The sequence below is a fragment of the Aotus nancymaae genome, unplaced genomic scaffold (assembly GCF_030222135.1).
Source record: "Aotus nancymaae isolate 86718 unplaced genomic scaffold, 86718_ANA_hifiasm-v0.15.2.pri h1tg000028l, whole genome shotgun sequence".
Taxonomy (NCBI): Eukaryota; Metazoa; Chordata; class Mammalia; order Primates; family Aotidae; genus Aotus; species Aotus nancymaae.
In genome coordinates this window covers 24,951,832-24,973,770 of record NW_026988441.1, presented here as the reverse complement: position 1 = coordinate 24,973,770, position 21,939 = coordinate 24,951,832, and the positions used below count along the sequence as shown (strand labels likewise).

General features: G+C 40.5%; 1 long non-coding RNA gene and 1 pseudogene across 1 annotated transcript in view; one reads left to right on the top strand and one right to left on the bottom strand.

Annotated features, from left to right (window-relative positions):
* The window catches only part of LOC105726281 (zinc finger protein 91-like), a 58,834-nt pseudogene that overhangs the window by 20,039 nt on the left and 16,856 nt on the right, over window positions 1-21,939 (bottom strand).
* The window catches only part of LOC135276769 (uncharacterized), a 53,286-nt gene continuing 40,846 nt past the window's right edge, over window positions 9,500-21,939 (top strand). Inside the window, exon 1 of the long non-coding RNA XR_010344322.1 lies at window positions 9,500-11,663. This is a non-coding gene — a long non-coding RNA (uncharacterized LOC135276769). The remainder of the gene's footprint in view (window positions 11,664-21,939) is intronic.

Sequence of the window (21,939 nt, the reverse complement as noted above, 5' to 3'; positions counted from 1 at the left end):
GCTCACCACATCCCGGAAGCTGTCTGTCGCTCCAGCTGCCTATCTGATTGGACAGTTCACAGCCCAGCGTCGCTGATTGGATAACGTTTAAAACCCCACCCTCGGGCCGGGCGTGGTGGCTCACGCCTGTAATCCAAGCACTTTGGAGGCCAAGGCGGGGGGATCACCTGAGGTCGGGAGTTCAAAACCAGCCTGACCAACATGGTGAAACACCACCTTTAAAAAAAAAAAAAATGTAAGGCCAGGCGCGGTGGCTCACGCCTGTAATCCCAGCATTTTGGGAGGCCGAGGAGGGTGGATCACGAGGTCAAAAGATCGAGACCATCCTGGTCAACATGGTGAAACCCCGTCTCTACTAAAAATACAAATAAATTAGCTGGGCACGGTGGCGGGTGCCTGTAATCCCAGCTACTCAGGAGGCTGAGGCAGGAGAATTGCCTGAACCCGGGAGGCGGAGGTTGCGGTGAGCCGAGATTGTGCCATTGCACTCCAGCCTGGGTAACAAGAGCGAAACTCCGTCTCAAAAAAAAAAAAAAAAAAAAGTAAAACAAACAAACAAAAAAACCCCCACCCTCTCAGGCCTTGAGTGACAGAAGATGTGATTAGATGCCGGACTGAAGAGTGACAGCGTAGGCTGCTGTCTGTTCAGGCAGGGCTTCCTCCCTGAACTGAGCTAGGCCTACCACAGAGGATATTTGCATTCAACCTTGTGTATAAGGTAATATGCATTTGTAAATAATCTATCATATGGCTATACATAAATGAAAAGAATATAATAACAAATGTTTTAAATTTTCAGCTTTTTTTTTTTCGTGGCCGGGCACCATGGCTCACACCTGTAATCCCAGCACTTGGGGAGGCAGGGCCAGGTGGATCACGAGGTCAGCATGGCCAAGATGGTGAAACCCCATCTCTACTAAAAAATATGAAAATTAGCCGGGCATGGTGGCATATACCTGTAATCCCAGATACTCAGGAGGCTGAGGCAGAAAATTGCTTGAACCCTGGAGTAGGAGTTTGCCTTGAGAAACCCAATGTCCAGGGAGGAAATTCTGCAAGGCTGAGCAGGAACAATGGTTGCAGATTGCATGCTGCAGGGGGAGAGCAATTAGTTGAGGCAGGAAAAAGTTGTTTCACTTCTTTCTTTCTTTTTTTTTTTTTTTTTTTTTTTTGAGACGGAGTTTCGCTCTTGTTACCCAGGCTGGAGTGCAATGGCGCGATCTCGGCTCACTGCAACCTCCGCCTCCCGGGTTCAGGCAATTCTCCTGCCTCAGCCTCCTGAGTAGCTGGGATTACAGGCACGCACCACTATGCCCAGCTAATTTTTTGTATATTTAGTAGAGACGGGGTTTCACCATGTTGACCAGGATGGTCTCGATCTCTTGACCTCGTGATCCACCCGCCTCGGCCTCCCAAAGTGCTGGGATTACAGGCTTGAGCCACCGCGCCCGGCTTGTTTCACTTCTTTCTATAGCCACATGATTACTTGTGCTTACCTCAGACTTTCTGGCTTCTGGGGACCATCCAAAAGTGTAGGGTCACCAAGGTTATAATGGCCAGGCTTGGACTCGCAGACCTAACGTTGGCTTATGGTTCTTTGAATGGGCAGCATGAGATTTTAAAAAGGAGGTAATCCTCTGAGATAAAATGTGAGCTACATGTAAATTTTGAATTTTCTAGTAGCCAAGGGGCCAGGTGCTGTGGCTCATGCCTGCAATCACAGCACTTTGGAAGGCCTAGGCGGGTGGATCATGAGGTCAGGAGTTTGAGACCAGCCTGGCTAACATGGTGAAACCCCGTCTCTACTAAAAATAGAAAAGTTAGCCGGACACGGTGGCAGGCATCTGTAATCCCAGCTACTCAGGAGGCTGAGACAGGAGAATTGCTTGAACCCGGGAGGCAGATATTGCAGTGAGCAGAGATCGTACCTCTATACTCCAGCCTGGGTGAACAGAGCAAGACTCCCTCTCAAAGAAAAAAAAGAAGAAAAAAAAAGAAAACAGGGGGCAGCACCGTGGCTAACGCCTGTAATCCGAGGACTTTCGGCAACTGAGGTGGGCAGATCAAGAGGTCAAGAGATCGAAACCATGTTGATCAACATGGTGACATCTCTACTGAAAAAATACAAAAATAAGCTTGGCACGGTGGCACGTGCCTGTAGTCCCAGCTCCTGGAGAGGCTGAGGCAGGAGAATTGCTTGAAAGTGGTAGGCAGAGGTTGTAGTGAGCCGAGATTATGCCACTGCACTCCATCCTGGCTACAGAGTGAAACTCCATCTCAAAAGCAAACAAACAAACAAAAACTAACAAGAAACAGGTTGAATTCATTGTAACAATGTAATTAGCCTCATATATCCAAATATTATCATTTTAATGTGTAAGGAATATGTAATTATTAAGTATTAAATATTTGCAATATATATATATATTTTGAGATGGAGTTTCGCTCTTGTTACCCAGGCTGGAGTGCAATGGCGTGATCTTGGCTCATCGCAACCTCCACCTCCTGGGTTCAGGCAATTCTCTTGCTTCAGCCTCCTGAGTAGCTGGGATTACAGGCACCTGCCAACATACCTGGCTAATTTTTGTTCTTTTAGTAGAGATGAGGTTTCACCATGTTGGCCAGGGTGGTCTAAATCACCTCACCTCAGGTGATACACCTGCCTCGACCTCCCAAGGTGCTGGGATTACAGGCACGAACCATGTAAGGTATATTGCTGAGTCGAAATGAGGAAACTGAGGCCAGTGTGAGAAAATGAGAATCCAATTTATTCAGCTCCCGGGCAAGGTTCTGTGGTCCGGGAAGGGGCCAAAGAAGTCAGCTGGGCTTCTTAGGGCATGGGGTTTTATAGGGAGTGGAGGTAATTGATTGGTCAAAAGTTTTACTTTTGCTTTTAATTCCTAGTTTCATTCAGTTTTTGTCAGAAAACACAGTGTATAATTTTGGTCTTCTTAAATTTATTTGTTGTTATGTTGAGACAGGATCTTACTCTGTTGCCCAGGCTGTAGTGCAGTGGCGTGATTTTGGCTCACTGCAATCTTAGCCTGCTGGACTCAAGTGATCCTTTTTTTTTTTTTTTTTTTTTTTTTGAGGCGGAGTTTCGCTCTCGTTACCCAGGCTGGAGGGCAATGGCGCGATCTCGGCTCACCGCAACCTCCGCCTCCTGGGTTCAGGCAATTCTCCTGCCTCAGCCTCCTGAGTAGCTGGGATTACAGGCATGCACCACCATGCCCAGCTAATTTTTTGTATTAGTAGAGACGGGGTTTCACCATGTTGACCAGGGTGGTCTCGATCTCTTGACCTCGTGATCCACCCGCCTCGGCCTCCCAAAGTGCTGGGATTACAGGCTTGAGCCACCGCGCCCGGCCTTCAAGTGATCCTTTTACCTCAAATTTTTGAGCTGGTACTACAGACATGCACTACTCTACCTGGTTAATTTTTTGATTATTAGTAGCAACAGGGTCTCACTATGTTGTCCAAGCTGGTCTCAAACTTTTTGCCCTAACTTGAGATTATAGATATAAGCCTCTGCACCCAGCTGAGTCTTATAAATTTAATAAGACTTGGTATGTTTCCTAACAGAACACACCAGGTGCAAATAAGAATATTGTGAGTATTCTCTTGCTTTTGCCTGGAAAGTTTTGTACATGTCTGTTAAGCCTAGTTGCTGATAGGATATAGTTGGTCTATGGTTAGAGGATGTCCATGTTCTCTAAACCTCATACTGCAATATAATCCTCCTGTTTGATGTGGGACCTGGTGGGAGGTGTTTCGGTCACAGGAAAGCAAATTCCTCATAAATGGCTTGGCACCATCCTTTTGATAATCAAAAGGTTATACTCTATTGATTCAAATGAGAGCTGGTTCATTAAAAAACAAAAAACAACAAAAAAAAAAACCTGGCTTCTTTACCTCACACTTACTTTGTCTCTTACTATGTCACATGTCCACTTATACTTTGCCTTCCACCATGGTTATAAGCTTAGTAGGACCCTCACCAGAAGCAGATGCTGGCACACACTTCCTGTACGGTCTGCTGAACTGTGAGCCAAATAAACCCTTTTTCTTTAAAAATTATCTACTCTCTTGCCAGGCACGGTGGCTCACACCTGTAATTCCAGCACTATGGGAAGCTGAGGCAGGCAGATCACCTGAGGTTGGGAGTTTAAGACCAGCCTGACTAATGAGGAGAAACTCTGTCTCTATTAAAAATATAAAACTAGCCAGGTGTAATAGTGCATGCCTGTAATCCCAGTTACTTGGGAGGCTGAGGCAGGAAAATATCTTGAACCTGGGAAGGAGAGGTTGCAGTGAGCTGAGATATGGTGCTATTGCATTCCAGCCTGGGCAACAAGAGCCAAACTCCGTCTCAAAAAAAAAAAAAAAATTATCTACTCTCCAGTATTCCTCTATATGTAAAATAATTAATACAGTCTATAATGTTGTCCAAGATTTTTGACTTCTTATGTTTTATTGCAACCGGGGTCTTGATGTCTACAATTAATATGTTGCTCTGTATTTCTTACTTTTGTCAGAATTTGGTTTATATATTTTGCAGCCCTAATGTTATATACTACATACGTATAGAGAGATATAATAGTTATAGATTCCTGGTAAATCAACCTATTTTATCATTATATAATATCAATTTTGTTCTCATGGTAGTACTTGACTTAAAGCATATTATGTCTAATATAATTATAACTACCTTATGCAATTGTGGTTGCTATTTGAATGAAAAATAAATTTTTTCTATTCTGTTACTTTCAGCCTATTCAATGCAATGCTAAAATCAGTCTCTTGTAGGCAGCATATTGTATACTTTTTGTAAAGTTACTCAGGCATTTTATTTCTTTTTCTTTTTAAAAATTTTATTTATTCATCCATTTATTTTTAATTTTTTTCTTTTTGAGACACAGTCTCACTCTGTTGCCCAGGCTGGAGTGCTGTAGCATGATCTTGACTTACTGCAACCTCCACCTCCCAGATTCAAGTGATTCTCATGCCACAGCCTCCCAAGTAGCTAAGATTACAGGTGTGTGCCACCACGCCCAGCTAATTTTTTCTATTTTTAGTAGAGACAGGATTTCACTGTGTTGGCCAGGGTAGTCTCAAACTCCTGGCCTCAAGTAATCCACCCACCTTGGCCTCCCAAAATGCTGGGATTACAGGCATGATCCACCATTCCTGGTCTATTTATTCATTCAGTTTTGAAATAGGGTTTCACTCTGTCAATCAGGCTGGATTTCAGTAGCGTGATCATGGCTCACTGCAGCCTCAACTTTCCAAACCCTGATGATCCTCTCATTTCAGCCTCTCAAGTAGCTGCGTTACAAATATGTGCCATCATACCCAGCAAGTTTTGTTGTATTTTCTTGTAGAGACAGGGTTTTGAGATATTGCCTAGGCTGATCTCAAACGCCTGGGATCAAGTGATCAGCCCACCTTGGCCTCACAACATCCTGGGATTACATTTCTTTTTATCAAGTAGTTAAATTATTTTCTATTTAAAATGATTGCTTTAAAATAGAGTTACAGGCCAGGCGTGGTGGCTCATGCCTGTAATCCAAGCACCTTGGAGGCCAAGGCGGGTAGATCACCTGAGGTCGGGAGTTCAAAACCAGCCTGACCAACATGGTGAAACCCGTCTTAAAAAAAAAAAAAAAAAAATTTAAAATTTAAAAAATTTAAAATTACTACCACCAGTTTTACTGTTATTGTTATGTGTTTCATAAGTTTTTTCTCATTTCTTGTTTTACTGCCTTTATTTTCATTTATTCTGTATAGTGATATGCTTTGGTTATTTTTCCATTTTGTTATTTATACTTTCCATAAATATTATCTTTGTAATTGTCTTCAAAAATGGAGATTACCTAAAATATTTTGAAACTAAAACAATATATTTTATTATTTTATTTTATTTTATTTTTTGAGACAGAGTCTCACTCTGCCACCCAGGCTGGAGTGCAATGGGACGATCTCAACTCACTGCAACCTCTGACTCCCAGGTTCAAGCAAATCTTCTGCCTCAGCCTCCCAAGTAGCTGAGCTTACAAGTACGTGCCACCACACCTGGCTAATTTTTGTATTTTTAGTAGAGATGGGGTTTTGCTATGTTGGCTGGGCTGGTCTCAAACTCCTAGCTTCAGGTGGTACACCTGCTTCAGACTCCCAAAGTGCTGGGATTACAGGCGTGAGCCACAGAGCCTGGCCAAAACTAAAATGATATATTTTAATCTCATAACAACTTCGGTTTAATACAAAAACTATACCTTTCTATTTTTTCAGTAGTTATTGAAATTAAAGATTATTTTATACTGTGTATCTATTAAGATATTTATATTTTATATTTCATATTCTATAGTAGTTTAAGGATTTTTTATACCATCATTATGATAGTGAATAATGTTTGTTGTTGTTGTTGTTGTTGTTGTTGTTTTGAGATGGAGTCTCTCCCTGTTACCCAGGCTGGAGTGCCATGGGGCAATCTCGGCTTACTGCAACCTCCACCTCCCAGGTTCAAGTGATTCTCCTGCCTCAGCCTCTCAGGTACCTGGGATTACAGGCACCAGGCACCATGCCTAGCTAATTTTTATATTTTTAGTAGAGAAAGGGTTTCACCGTGTTGGCCAGACTGGTCTCAAACTCCTGACCTCATTATTCACCCACTTTGGTCTCCCAAAGTGCTGGGATTACAGGCATGAGCCACCATGCTCCACTGCTAATTATTTTTATGTGACATTAACAGACATTTATAATCAAAAAATAAAATAAATAAATAATAAATAAAAATAAAAAACATATTTATAATCATTTCTATGCTTTTATGTATTTTCATATGACTATGTGCTTTCTTACATCATGTTATTTTTCAGTGGAAGGAACTCCTTTCATCGTTTTTGATAAGTAGAGAATATGCAGTGCCAATAAACCTTTTCAGGATTAGGTTATTTTGAAAGATACTTTTCTTTTTATTCAGTAGGACAGTTCTATTTTATTTTATTTTATTTTTTATTTTTATTTTTGAGATAGAGTCTCATTCTGTCACCCAGGTTGGAGTGCAGTGGTGGGATCTCAGCTCACTGCAACCTCTGCCTTCCAGGTTCAAGCAATTCTCCTGCTCCAGCCTCCCGAGTATCTGGGACTACAGGCACACACCACCATGCCTGGCTAATTTTTGTATTTTAGTAGAAACAGGGTTGCCCAGGCTGGTCTCAAATTCCTGAGCCCAGGCAATCCACCCCTCTTGGCCTTCCAAAGTGCTAGGATTACAGGCATGAGCCACTGTGCCTGGCTTTATTTTATTTTATATTTTTGAGTTGGAGTTTTGCTCTTGTCTCCCAAGATGGAGTGCAACGGCAAGATCTCAGCACACTGCAACCTCTGCTTCCCGGGGTTCAAGCGATTCTCCTGCCTCAGCCTCCCAAGCAGCTGGGATTACAGGCCTGCGTCACCACGCCCAGCTAATTTTTTGTATTTTTAGTAAAACGGGGTTTCACCATGTTAGCCAGGCTGGTCTTTAACTCCTGACCTCAGGTGATACCCTGGCTTCAGCTTCCCGAAGTGCTGGGATTACAGGTGTGAGCCACTGTGCCCAGCGACAGCTGTTCCCCCACCCCCTGCCCCCGGACTTTGATTGTGTCACTCAGTTCTCTTCAGGCCTTCCAAATTATTTTGAAAATTTACTGGTTATCAGGCCAGGCGTGGTGGCTCACGCCTGTAACCTCAGCAATTTGGGAGGCTAAGGCAGGCTGATCACCTGAGGTCAGGAGTTTGAGATCAGCCTCACCAATATGGAGAAACCCCGTCTCTACTAAAAATACAAAAACTTACCCAGGCTTGGTTGTACATGCCTGTAATCCCAGCTACTTGGGAGGCTGAGGCCGGAGAACTGCTGAACCCAGGGGGCAGAGGTTGCGGTGAGCCGAGAGATCATGCCATTGCACTCCAGCCTGGGCAACAAGAGGAAAACTCTGTCTAAAAAAAAACCACATATATTTACTAGTTATCTCATAAGACTATTTTTATAAGTGATATATCACTTTATCTTGCAACTCCCAAGATTCTCTTTTTGTCTGTGACTTTTTTATCTTCCTATTTATTTATTTATCTTGAGACAGTGTTTTGCTCTTGTTGTCCAGTCTGGAGTGCAATGGCGCGATCTCGGCTCACCACAATCTCTGCCTCCTGGGTTCAAGTGATTCTCCTGCTTCAGCCTCCTGAGCCGCTGGGATTACAGGCACATGCAACCACACTGGCTACTTTTGTATTTTTAGTGGAGACGAAGTTTCTCCAGGTTGGTCAGGCTGGTCCCAAAATCCTGACCTCAGGAGATCTACCACCTTGGCCTCTCAAAGTGCTGGGATTACAGATGTGAGCCACCGTGCCCAGCCTGTTTTTTGATATTTTTAATAGTTTTTATTGTTTTCCTCATTTTTTCTCATCTTCAGTAGTTGTCTGTGTTCTTGTTTCACTCATTGTGTAGTATTTAATTGATTTTAAAGTTGAAAAAATTATACCTCTTTACATTGTTTTTTGTTGTTGTTTTGTTGTTGTTTTTGATTTGGAGTTTCACTCTTGTTGCCCAGGCTGGAGTGCAATGGTGCGATCTCGGCTCACCACAACCTTTGCCTCCTTGGTTCAGGCGAGTCTCCTGCCTCAGCCTCCCAAGTAGCTGGGATTACAGGCATGTGCTACCATGGCCAGCTAATTTTGTAATTTTAGTAGAGATGGGTTTCTCCCTCTTGGTCAGGCTGGTATCAAAGTCCCAATCTCAGGTGATCTGCCTACCTCGGCCTCTCAAAGTGTGATAAATGTGTGAAAGTCTCTCATAAATATTAAAATTCAAAGCCAGTATCACCCTAATGCCCAAATTAGGAAATGATATAGCAACAACAACACAAAAAAATACAGACCAATATTCCTGATAAACGTACATGGAATCCGGGAGACGGTTGCAGTGAGCCAAGATTGTGCCATTGCATTCCAGCCTAGCGACAAAGTGAGACTCCCTCTCAAAACAACAACAATTAAAAAAGCTGAAATTTTGGCCGGGCGCGGTGGCTCAAGCCTGTAATCCCAGCACTTTGGGAGGCCGAGGCGGGTGGATCACGAGGTCAAGAGATCGAGACCATCCTGGTCAACATGGTGAAACCCCGTCTCTACTAATACAAAAAATTAGCTGGGCACGGTGGCGCGTGCCTGTAATCCCAGCTACTCAGGAGGCTGAGGCAGGAGAATTGCCTGAACCCGGGAGGCGGAGGTTGCGGTGAACCGAGATCGCGCCATTGCACTCCAGCCTGGGTATCAAGAGCGAAACTCTGTCTCGAAACAAAACAAAAAAAAAAAACCTGAAATTTTAAAATATTTGTTATTATTTTCATTTGTGTATAGTCATATAATATATATTTGCAAATGCATATGACCTTACACACAAGGTTGAATGCAAATATCCTCTGTAGTGGGCCTGGCTCAGCTCAGGGAGGAAGCCGTGCCTGAAAAGACTGCAGCCTAGGCTGTCAGTCTTTCTTGATTCAGCCCAACATCTAATCACATCTTCTGTCACTCAGGGCCTGAGGCGGTGGGATTTTAAACGTTATCCAATGAACGACTTTAAGCTGGGAACTGTCCAATCAGACACGTAACTGGAGCGAACAGGCGGGATTCTGAAACGTGGCGGGTTTTTTGTCTCTCGCTGCAGCTGGACCTCTAGATTTTCTCTTTGGTGCTCTGTGTTCTCTGCTCCAAGAGGCCCAGCGTCTGTGGCCCTGTAACCTGCAGGTATTTGGAGATCCACAGCTAAGACGCGGGACCCCCAGGAAGCCTAGAAATGGTGAGAGTTCCGGGTTCGTCAAACCGAGAGAGGGGAAGCGGTTGGTTGGAACCGGTGGGAAGCGGCTGTGGCAGGATTCAGACCTCTCCCGCAGTCAGCTCCACAATTTGCGCCGAGTTCTCCTGGCGCAGCTCGGCCTCAGTCTCCTTCAGCCACAAGATGGCGGCTGCGCTGACAGCAGGGCCCTGGGCGTCCTGTCTCTTCCCTACCAGTGACTGTGCCCTGGCCTGGAGCCCTCTCCGGGCAGCTTTGCACCCGCAGCCGTGTCTCTCCCAGATTGTTCAGGGACCACAGGAGGGTCGTCAGGGGAGAATCCTGACTTGGGGTGCGAGTTCATGAATGGGAACAGCTTTGGTCCGTGGGGTACCCAGTTCCTGTTTTCTCCTATTAAAAATTTATGGGAGCCACTGCAAAAATATTAAAAAATTTAATCAAACAGTGGTTCTAGAATTGTAGCGCACCCAGCTATAGTTTGTAGTTTGTGGTCTATGGGAGAGGCTTGAAGGAAAGTCTTCTTATAAAATGCATGATGAAGAAAACCAAATTTAGTAATTGGTTAGGTACGGCTGCGTGGTATCTTAATTTGTACATTAAAGGTGAAAATTTCCTGGTTATGTAATCAGAGCTTAAGTGGCAGCTTATAGTTGCCGAAGCCTAAATTTTGTTTCTCTGAATGTAGTAATTAAAAATAATGCACCTGAGTTAGTTTGTTTGTTGTTTTTTATTTGTTTGTTTTTGAGACGGAGTCTCACCCTGTCGCCCATGCTGGATTGTAATGGCGCTAGGCTCACTGCAACCTCCACCTCCCGGGTTGAAATGATTGTCCTGCCTCAGCCTCTGCAAAAAGAGTTTATTAAAGGCCCAGTTAGTTTTTTCTGGAGAGCCTCCCTTGCACATGTCCCAGGCTGCTCACTCCAGTCACGGAAGAAGCCTTTCTGCTGAGAGAAGCTACAGAGTCCTGGAAAGCTACAGGTAGACGCAGTTAAGGTTAAGACAAAAGGGGACTGGGAGGATCTTACTGAGATGAGGTTGTTATTGCTTTAAGACAGTTTCTAGACTTTGTAATATATAACAAAGTTAGAGTTCTGTTAAAAATTTGAATTCCAGAGCCAGGCACAGTGGCTCATGCCTGTAATTGTAATATTTTCTATCCATAGCATAAAATGGTTTTACGTTTTTTTGTGTCATCTGACTTCTCTAAGCAGTATTTTGTCCTTCTTGTCATAGAAAGCTTTTACCTCTCCGGTTTGCTGTATTCCTAGATATTCTGTTCTTTTTGTGGCAATTTTTTTGTTAAATAAATTTGACTTTGAAGCATTTATTTTCTTAAAAATAACTGTGGTAGCCAGCGCAGTGGCTCACGCCTGTAATCCCAGCGCTTTGGGAGGCGAGGTAGGTGGATCATGAGGTCAGGAGTTTGACACCATCACATGGTGAAGCCCCATCTCTACTGGAAATACAAAAATTAGTCGGGCACGTACCTGTAATTCCAGCTACTCAGGGGGCTGAGGCAGGAGATCACTTGAACCCAGGAGGCAGATGTTGCTATGAGCTGAAATCGCGCCATTGAACTCCAGCCTTGGTGATAGAGCAAGAGGCAATCTCAAAAAAAAAAAAAAAAACTGTGGGGAGATTTATTGATGTGTTTTTCTCTAAACATAATTTTCTTTTACACAACTCTGTTTTTTTCACACAGAGACATTCTCTGCCAAAAATTTATTATTCTTTTTTTGACTCTTCTCAGTTAGGGTTATTTCTCCCCAGGGGAGACTATAACCAAGCAGGTGCAATTTCAGCCCAGTCTTGAAGAAGATAGGCCTTGCCTGGCCAGGTAAGCTCTAAACAATTGTAAATAACTACCTTGTAAAGATGTATAATTTATATCTTGTATTTATTTACCATAAATATTTATTAAGCTGTAATTTTCACATTTTATTTTTATTTTGGTATGTACAACTATATCTACATAACACCAATTATAGTATTTTAATAAACAAAAGAAATATATCTATAGCTTTGCAAAATATATAAGCCTAATACATTTATATCTGTGTAAGATTTGTAGAATTAATTTCCTAAGGCTCAAGGAACTAAAGTACACATATATACCCCCCCATTAAATTTAAATTAAATAGATTTATATTTTGCCAAATTGAATGCTGTATAACATTTATAACCAGATACACAAAATATAAATTGAATCATGAATGGACGCTGATAATAGGTACCATAACTTACAAATGTGATTTCAGTTAAAAAGAGGAAAATAATTGCTTTGCTGTATTTTCAGTGCATGCTAATCACAATCACCATTACAAAAGATCAATTTAATTACAGATTTTTCAGACATGTAACACACATCTAAATATTAAATTGACACTACAATAAAATATTTAAATCTGCAAAAAGACACTAGAACATATGGTCAATAATACCATGAGCTGCCACAGGTTTTTAATAGATAATACAAATGACAATCAGTTCTTTACACCACTAGAAGAGGAAAAACTGGTACTGGTGAATCTCATTCATATCAAGGAAGAAAAAAATGCACAATTCAATATGCAAAAAAGATTGTTTATACCAGATACATACATCATAATCATGGTTATTTGATATAAATATTAAGTGTTCTGTATTAGAGTTTGCAAAATATATATAATTCTGTTGCTTATGAGTGATTAGCAAAAGCTCAACTATTCAAACAGCCATAAAGAAAAATTTTTTAGTAAATTATGTATCTTTTAAAAAAGTTGAAAGTGAAACTGTCGACCACATAGGAGCCTTATGAGTTCCTTTTAATGGTAGGTAGATGGCAAGAGCTGGTATTTTCGTTAAGTCAGCCAATTCAAAATCCACAGAGAGAAGTTATCAGGTATCAAATTTTAAAGCAGATTTTATTCATTAAAAGCATCTTAAGAAGCAGCAGAAATTACAGAAATGAAGCAATTTAGTATTTCCACTAATGATAATTGGTATTAAACAAGTTAGATTCTGTGTTGGCCATTTGACATCTGCTATTCCTATTCTTAACTGCTCCATAAACCTACTGAATCACAGGGCCATAACAGCAATCACTGTTGCTTACGTGCTTTTTGTCAGGCAGCTCTTAAGAGCCTGGAAATGTTATATTATTCCCAACCACTGACAGCAACATGCATTATTTTATTTTGTATTCAATAGGGAAGAGCCCCACGTTTTTTCCTTCGAACAATCATGGTCATAAAGAAATAGTCCCAGTTCCCTGAAAACTCTGCTTTCCTGCCCCTGCATGAAATGGCCATTGTGAGGCTCCCCCATGGCCTGCCTTGCCTCTTGTTTCTGATGGAAGTGTATTAAACACCTTTTAATGGCATTCACCTTTGTTTTATGAATTAAGATCCAGGCAAAATTCAAGAAATCATGGTGCTGTCTTTGTTACCAGAAATATATATGGGGTTGGACCAGGCGCAGCGTCTCACATCTGTAATCTTAACACTTTGGGAGGCCGAAATGGACAGATCACCAGATCAAGACCAGCCTGGCCAATACAGCAAAACCCTGTCTCTACTATAAATACAAAATTAGTCATGTCTGGTCGTGGGTACCTGTAATGCCAGCTACTCAGGAGGATGGGACAGGAGAATCGATTGAACCTGGGAGGTGGAGGTTGCAGTGAGCAGAGATGAGGCCAGTGCACTCCAGCCTAGGTGACAGAACAAGACTCTGTCTCAGAAAAAAAAAGTAATTGATAGTTTAGTAAAAATAACAATTTGTAGGCTGCTCTAGGTAGCATAGACATTTTACCTTCATTCTCCAAATCCATGAGCATAGAATGCTTATTTATTTGAATTGTCTCTCATTAACTTTCAGTAATGTTTTGTAGTTCTTGTTGTAGAGATATTTCTACCTTTCTGGTTTGTGTGTTGTTGTTGTTCTTGTTTGAGATGGAGTCTTTCTCTGTCATCCAGGCTTGAGTGCAATGGTGTGGTCTCGGCTCACTGCAACCTCCATCTCCCGGGTTCAAGTGATTCTCCCGCCTCTCCTGCCTCAGCCTCCCAATTAGCTGGGAATACACGCATGTGCCATCACTCCTGGCTAGTTTTTGGTATTTTTAGTAGAGTTGGGGTTTCACCACGTTGGCCAGGCTGGTCTCAAACTCCTGATCTCGAGATCCATACTCCTTGATCTCCCAAAGTGCTGGGATTACAAGTGTGAGCCACTGTGCCGAGCCTACCTCCCTGGTTTAATGTATTTCTAGGTATATTATTTTTTGTTTACGGCTCTTGTAAACTTCTTAATTTTATTCTCAGCTTGGATGTTATTGGTGTAAGGAAATGCTACTCATTGGTGTCTATCAATTTTGTATCCTGAGACTTTGCTGAAGTCATTTTTAAGCTTAGGAGTCTTTTGGTAAAATCTTTAAAGTTTTCTAGGTAGAGAATTATATCATGAGTGATGCTTTTGCCTGTTCAGTATGTTAACGGAGGATTTGTTGTACATGGCTCTTAGTATTTTGAGGTATGTTTCATCAATGCCTACTTTGTTGAGACTATTTTCATGAATGAATATTGGATTTTTTTGAATGCTTTTTCTGCATCCAAGGTGTTAATCATATAATTTTTTGCTTTTAATTACATGGTCAATTACACTTATTGACTTGTATATGATGAAACATACTTGCACAAGTGATATAATCCTCACTGATTGTGGCAAAATAACTTTTTGATTTCCCCGTGGACTCAGCTTGCTAGTATTTCATGGAGGATTTTTGTTTCAATGTTCACCAAAAATATTGGCCCCAAGTTTTGTTGTTGTTGTTGTGTCTTTACTAGACTTTGGTATCAAGAAGATGAAGATTTTATATAAGTTAGGTTGGAATTCCACCTGGATTTTTTGGAAAAACATTCAGTAGAATTTGTACCAGCTCATCTTTGTATATGTAGTAAAATTTGCAAGTGATTTAATATAATTCAGGCCTTTTCATAGTTGGTATGTTTTTTATTACTAATTCAATTTCATTATGTATTTTATATATTTTTGCCCTGCTCAAGAGTTCTGTTTCTTCCTGGTTCCATCTTGGAAAGTTGTGTGTCTCCAGGAGTTTATTCATTTTCTCCAAATTTTCTAGTTTGCGTGCATAGAGATGTTCATAGTAGTATCTGATGATTTTTTTTTGTATGTATGTAGAATTAGTTTTGATTTCACATCTCTAACTTTTAAATAGATGCAGAGTGCAAAAAGGAAAAAATATAATTGCACAATAGAAGTTTAACAAAATTTAATATTCCCTTATGATAAATCTCTGAAAAAATTAGGTATACAACAAATGCACTTCATCTAATAAGTACCACATACAACAAAAAAATGCTAACACTGTACTAAACAGGGATATGTTGCTAGCTTTTACTCTTAAGAGCTAGAATAACGTAAGGATGCCCACTCTAGTCAGTTTTACTAAACATAGTACTGAATGTCCCAAACAAGGAAATTAGAGAATAAATTCAAAGATATCCAGATTGGAGAAAAGGAAGTTAAGTTATTCCTGTATAATTTTCTTTTATCCCTATACATAATCTGAAGTATACAAAAGCCTAAGACATTAGCAAATATTAAAAATACCAAACAGGCTGGGCACGGTGGCTCGTATCTATAATCCCAGCACTTTGGGAGGCCAAAGCAAGTGGATCACAAGGTCAGGAGTTCAAGACCAGCCTGGTCAACATAGTGATATCTTGTTTCTACAAAAATTAGCCAGGTGTAGTGGTGGGTGTCTGTAGTCTCAGCTACTTGGGAGGCTGAGGCCAGAGAATCATTTGAACCCAGGAAGCAGAGGTTGCAGTGAGCCAAGATCACGCCACTGCACTCCAGCCTGAACAACAGACCAACAATTCATCTCAAACAACAACAATAACAAAACAAATTAAACTTTCAAAATATAAAAGCACCATCAAAAAGTCATAGCATTTTTATACATTAATAACTATCTTCAGACCTTGCACGGAACTCACGCCTGTGATACCAGCACTTTGGGAGGCTGAGGTGGGCAGATCATGAGGTCAGGAGTTCAAGACCAGCCTGGCCAATAGGGTGAAACCCCGTAACTTCTAAAAGTACAAAAATTAGCTGAGTGGGTGGCAAGCAGCTGTAGTCCCAGGTACTCAGGAGCTGAGGCAGAGGAATTTATTTTTAACCGGGGTGGAGGAGGTTACAGTGAGCTGAGATAGTGCCACTGCACTGCAGCCTGGGTAACAGTGAGACTCAGTCTCAAAAGAAACAAACAAAATGAAACAAAAACAAACAGAAAACAAACAGCTATCTCCAAATGAAATTAAAAAACAATTTCATTTACAATAACTATAGTTTGATATAAATTTAACCAAAATTTAAATTTATATCATTTTATTAAATTTTATTAAATTTAACACTTTATATTCTACTGTAAAGAACATTATAGAAATTAAAAATACATAAATGGAATAATATTATCCATGAACTGGCATTATTAATAAATATTTGTATTACATAAAATTTTCTATAGGTTTAATGCAACCTCTATCAAAATACCAATGACATACTTCATAGAAAATTTTTTTTTTTTTTTTTTTTTTTTTTTTTTTTTTGAGACGGAGTTTCGCTCTTGATACCCAGGCTGGAGTGCAATGGCGCGATCTCGGCTCACCGCAACCTCCGCCTCCTGGGTTCAGGCAATTCTCCTGCCTCAGCCTCCTGAGTAGCTGGGATTACAGGCACGTGCCACCGTGCCCAGCTAATTTTTTGTATTAGTAGAGACGGGGTTTCACCATGTTGACCAGGATGGTCTCGATCTCTTGACCTCGTGATCCACCCGCCTCGGCCTCCCAAAGTGCTGGGATTACAGGCTTGAGCCACCGCGCCCGGCCACTTCATAGAAATTTTTAAAAAGTATATCTAAAATTCATATGGTACCACAAAAGACCCTGAATAGCCAAAGCAATCAAGACAAAAGAAGTGAAAGTATCACCCTACCTGACTTTGAAATATACTATAAAGCTATGGTAACCAAAACAGTATGGTACTTGAATAAAAAGAGAAACCTAGGTAAATGGAGCAGAAGAAAAAAAGAGCAGAAATATATCCATGTATTTACAGCTAACTGATTTTAAATACAGGTGACTTTTTCAAAGGGAAAGAACAGTATCTTCATTAAATGATGTTAAGAAAACTTTATATTCACATGCAGAGAAAAAAAAAAATGAGACCCTCTTCTCACACTATATGTAAAAATAAACTCAAAATAAATTAGCGACTTTAAGGCCTGAAACTCTGAAACTACTATTATCAAAAAATACAGTGAATGCCCTATAACACTGGTCTGGGCAGCAAGTTTTTTTATTTAACCTAAATATCCCAGGACACAAGAGAAAGAATAAATAAGTCACATCACTTCAAATTAAAAAGCTGCTGTGCAGAATCTGATACAATCAACAGAATATGACAACTAAAAAAAGGACGAAAATATTTGCAAATTATACATGTGACAAGGGGTTAATATGAAAAATATATTTAAAAACTCAAATGACAATACAATTAAAAAACTAATAACTACTAAAAATAAGCAAATAGCTGAAATAAGTATTTTTCAAGAAAAGACACACATATGTCCAATGGATATATTTGAAAATGCTCAATGTCAATTACTGTCACAAAAAGGCAAGCCAAAAATATAAAAACTATGAGATACCAACTCACTCCTGTTAGAATGACTCTCATTAAAATGAAAAAAGTGGGGCGGGCGTGGTGGCTCACGCCTGTAATCCCAGCACTTTGGGAGGCCGAAGTGGGTAGATATCAAGGTCAAGAGATCGAGACCATCCTGGTCAACATGGTGAAACCCCATCTCTACTAAAAACACAAAAAATGGCCAAGCGCGGTGGCTCACGCCTGTAATCCAAGCACTTTGGAGGCCAAGGCGGGTGGATCACCTGAGGTCAGGAGTTCAAGACCAGCCTGACCAACATGGTGAAACCCCGTCTTTAAAAAATAAAAATAAAAATACAAAAAATTAGCTGGGCATGGTGGCGCATGCCTGTAATCCCAGCTACTCAGGAGACTGAGGCAGGAGAATTGCCTGAACCCAGGAGGCGGAGGTTGCGGTGAGCCGAGATCGTGCCATTGCACTCCAGCCTGGGTAACAAGAGCGAAACTCCGTCTCAAAAAAAAAAAAAAAGAAAAGAAAAGAAATGTGTTGGTAAAAATGTGAAAAGGGAATCCTTGCACACTTTGGTTTGAATGTAAATGAGGACAGCCATTATGAAAAACAAAATCCAAAAAAACTTAACTACTATGTAATACAGCAATTGCAGTACTGGATATATATACAAAACAAATAATATCAGAATGAAGAAATATTTGCACTTCTGTTGTTTGTAGCACTTTTCACAATAGCCAAAATATAGAATAAACAGTTCAACTCCAGTAAGTAAATGAAGACAAGGTGGTAGGTATACAAAATGGAATACGATTTATTATTTTGTTTGTTTGTTTGAGACAGTGTCTCTCTCCATGACCAGGCGCCAGGCTGGAGTGCAGTGGTGCGATCTTGGCTGACTGCAACCTCCACCTCCTGGGTTCAAGCAATTCTCCTGCCTCGGCCTCCCGAAGTAGCTGGGACTACAGGCACGTGCCACCACGCCTGGCTAATTTTTTCGTATTTTTAGTAGAGACAGGGTTTCACCATGTTGGCCAGGATGGTCTCCATCTCTTGACCTCATGATTCTCCCACCTCGGCCTCCCAAAGTGCTGGGATTAGAGTCATGCACCACCGCGCCCGGCCTATTTATTATTTAAATGAGAAAATTCCTTTTTTCTTTTTGAGATGAAGTCTTGCTACGTGGCCCAGGCTGGAGTGGAGTGGAACGATCTCAGTTTACTGCAAACTCTGCATCCCTGGTTCAAGGGATTCTCATGCCTCAGCCTCTGGGGTAGCTGAGTTTAAAGGCTTGCACCACCATGCCCAGCTGAGTTGTGTTTTTATTTTTATTTTTTGGTATTTTTAGTAGAGACCAAGTTTCTCCATGTTGCCCAGGCTGGTCTTAAACTTGTGGGCTTAAGCAATCCACTTGTCTTGGCCTCCCACAGTGCTGGGACTACAGATGTGAGCCACCATGCCTGGCCTAAAAAAAAAGATAAAAATAAAAATAAATCTATTTTAATCATAAGGATGAAGCTGGAGGACATTATATTATTTGGAATAAGCCAGGCACAGAAATATTAACATCTCATGATTTCAATTACACAAGGATTCCAAAAAATTAATCCCACTGATGTAGAGAGTAAAATGGTGACTATCGGATGTCAAGGTATTTAGAATGGAGGGTTGAAAAAATGTCTGTCAAATAATACATAATTACAGTTGAATAAGAGAAATAATTTCAAGAGATTTATTGTACAACATGGTGACTACAGTTCATAATAATGTATTTGGATTTTTATTTTTTTTATTTTTTTTTGAGACGGAGTTTTCACTCTTGTTACCCAGGCTGGAGTGCAATGTCGCGATCTCGGCTCACAGCAACCTCCGCCTCCTGGGTTCAGGCAATTCTCCTGCCTCAGCCTCCTGAGTAGCCAGGATTTCAGGCACGTGCCACCATGCCCAGCTAATTTTTTGTATTTTTAGTAGAGACGGGGTTTCACCATGTTGACCAGGATGATCTCAATCACTTGACCTCGTAATCCACCCACCTCGGCCTCCAAAAGTGCTGGGATTACAGGCATGAGCCACCGCGCCCGGCAATTTTTTGTATTTTTAGTAGAGACGGGGTTTCACCATGTTGACCAGGATGGTCTCGATCTCTTGACCTCGTGATCCACCCGCCTCGGCCTCCCAAAGTGCTGGGATTATAGGCGTGAGCCACCGCGCCCGGCCTGTATTTGGATTTTTGAAAAATAAGACAATGTCACATGATCTCACCAAAAAATGTTAACTATGTGAAAGTATTAATTACTTTCTCTGAGTTGAAGTTACAAACTAACTCAAGCAGGAATATTTACGAATCATTATGGAGCATCTATTACACAGCAAAAACTGTAATGTATGTTTGCTACCTTTATATATAAAAACATCCTCATGACTTGCTGAGCGCAGTGACTCAAGCCTATAATCCCAGAACTTTAGGAGGCAGAGGTGGGTGGATCACTTGAGGCCAGGAGTTCAAGACCAGCCTGGCCAACATGGTGAAACCCCATCTCTACTAAAAAAAAAAAAAAAAAAAAAAAAAAAAAAAGGGCGTGATGACGCATGCCTGTAATCACGCATGCCTGTAATCCTAGCTACTCCGGAGGCTGAGGCTGAGAATCACTTGAACCCGAGAGGTGGAGGTTGCAGTGAACCAGTCACGCCACTGCACCAGTGCACTCCAGCCTGGGCAACAGACCCGGACTCTGTCTCAAAAAAAAAGAAAAAAAACTCATGACTTATGAAGCCTCTCTAGTACTTAGCTGAACAAATTGACTCAATAGATAAAAATATTTATGTCAATTATAAAAAGTGAAAGGAACAGTCACTAAAGAAAAGAAAGCTTATGTATTGTTCTCCCATTAAAAGAACAAAATGGAGTGCACCAACTAAATAAAGTGTAACAATACACTAATTTTGGAATTAACATCTAAAAATTATTTTGAGTGTACTAAATTTTATAAAAATTCTTGGCCGGGGGTGGTGGCTCACGCCTGTAATCCCAGCACTTTGGGAGGCTGAGGCGGGTGGATCACGAGGTCAAAAGATCAAGACCATCCTGGCCAACATGGTGAAACCCCCGTCTCTACTAAAAAAATACAAAAATTAGCTGGGCATGGTGGTGTGTGCCTGTAATCCCAGCTACTCGAGAGGCTGAGGCAGGAGAATTGCTTGAACCCGGGAGGTGGAGGTTGCGGTGAGCCGAGATCGCGCCAGTGCACTCCAGCCTGGTGCCTGGTGACAGAGCAAGACTCTATCTCAAAATAAATAAATAAATATAAATAAAAATTCTTATAATCTCAGACCAGCTCACATAAGGAATACTTCATAAACTATAAAACAAACTAAAAATATGTAGGAAAAAAAAAAGTAGGGGTCTAGCATGAATACTAGGCAAGTAAATACAGAGAATTTGCATGGGAAGATTCAGAACTATGAGTCATGGATTTTGCAGTAATAAATTCAGTACAAAGCAGAAAGTATATATTTGCTTTCAGCATTTTTTTAGATTTTTTAGTTATATAGTAGTCACCTTAATTAAGTAATTTTTGTTCCCATATTGCTCTTTTCAAACTCATACTCACATAAACACACTCTATAATTTTCTTACACCTAAGGTTTGTCTTTAGACTAAAATATATTTAATTCTATGTAAGTCAAAACTAAAAGTCTGTATGTTTTTGCAGGCAGACAGGCCACATGTTCAAAGAAAAATATATAAGAAATTTGAAAAAACATTTAAGAATTTAAAAATGAATTATATTTATACTTGTCTATAATTTTTATAACCATAAAAATAACCCTGTAGTAAATAAAAATTGTACATGTAAAACTTGTTTTTAAGTGTAGAATCGGATTGTTTGTAAAACAAAGGATAAATGCTAGCGCTGAAGGATGCCTCACTTAATGCTAATATTACATATTCTATTCTTGTATTAAAATAAGCCATATATTGCATAAATATATACTCATATTATGTACCCACCAGAATTAAAATAAATTTAAATGATTAAAAACAGAATAAAAATTTGACCTGGCTGGGCATGGTAGCTCACGCCTGTAATCCAAGCACTTTGCAGGCCAAGGTTGGCAGATCACCTGAGGTTGGGAGTTCAAGACCAGCCTCACCAACATGGTGAAACCCCATCTTAAAAACAAACAAACAAAAAAATTTAACCTACAGAAATAATATACTTTAACATATTTGCAGTTGAAAGCCACTGGCAAAAAAAATTACTAGAGACGTTAATCCATTTTGTATATTGTTACGATCTTTTACCTATACCCTTGGATAAGGTGGAAGAGGTTAAAGTTTGTGGCATAATAATGCTTCATTGAATGCACAATAGTATTTAACATGTAAAAATGTTGAATTAAAGTATTAACTTTATTAATCTAAAATTTTTTAAAT